We start from the raw sequence: 1,147 nt of genomic DNA on the forward strand, positions 1-1,147 counted from the left end.
CCCGAGCCCCGGAGCAGACTCTCTGGCGCCAGGCGCGTGACGCCGCCCATTCACGCCGCCCTGTAGCCTTGTCCTCGCGGCGCCGCTCAGGCGGCTGCCATGGCAACCGCGCCGTCACTCAGCGCGCGCGCCCAGCCGATCAATGCCTGCGAGGCCCGGCGGTCCCGGGCTCGTCCGGGCCGGGCCGCAGCCCCGCGCGCACCTGCAGCCTCCGCGCGCGGCTTAAGTTTCCAGCGATCGGGGGGAAGCGGGAGCGGGGAAGGGGGGCGAGGCGGCCAGCCGGGGCCGCGGAAGAGACAAATCTTCCCTTCGCGAAAGCAGGCGTCCTGCGAGGTTGCCAGAGCACTGTTTTGCTTTATTTCATTTGTTTTCGCAGCCGCGGCGCGCGGGGCGCGGCCCGGGGGGGGGCGGCGTCTCTGCGCCCCGGCGAGATTTACTTATTCCTTGGGATTCACTGTCCTCACTTTGATCCCGGACTCCCCAAGATACCTTTGGGGTCCCCTCGCCCCCACCTCCCAGCAACCGCCTTCCTCTTCACAAGTCTTGGAGGTTGCAGGAAAAAAAGACCCTTAGACTTTTCCAGAACAGACCCCCCCCCACACACACCATACCCCGTGGGGGGGGGATGCGGCCGGTCCTCGCGCCCCGCAGCCCCGCGCACCCTCATTACCACTACAAAAGAGGGGGCAGGCGGAGCCCCCTTTTTAATGCTTCACTTTCTACTGAGAACATCCAGAGGCCAAAACTTCCAAGCCAGCGCCGCCGCCGCCGCCTCCGGGGCCGGCTGCATCTCCAGGGAAAGTTCGTTCCACTTAACGAACCAGATGCCAACGTTCCCGGACCGCTCACGGCATCCGGACCCCGCCGGGTCCCCGCGCATCCGAGGTCTCGAGTGTTCGCAGCTCTTATTTATCGTCCATCCTGGAGAGGCGTTCCGAACATCAGTGTCCTCCGCTGGCCCTAGACCCCGATGGGGTTGGGGGAGCAGGGGGGGCGTGCACCCCCCGGGCGGGGCGCGGGGGGGGAGCGTGCACCCCGGGGGGGTGAGTGGGAAGCGTGCATCCCGAGCAGGACGCGGGGGGGGAGCGTGCACCCCTGGCGGGGGGTGGGTGGGAAGCGTGCATCCCGAGCAGGACTGGGGGGGGAA

This window comes from Dipodomys ordii, unplaced genomic scaffold, assembly GCF_000151885.1.
Source record: "Dipodomys ordii isolate 6190 unplaced genomic scaffold, Dord_2.0 Scaffold20, whole genome shotgun sequence".
NCBI classification, from domain to species: domain Eukaryota; kingdom Metazoa; phylum Chordata; class Mammalia; order Rodentia; family Heteromyidae; genus Dipodomys; species Dipodomys ordii.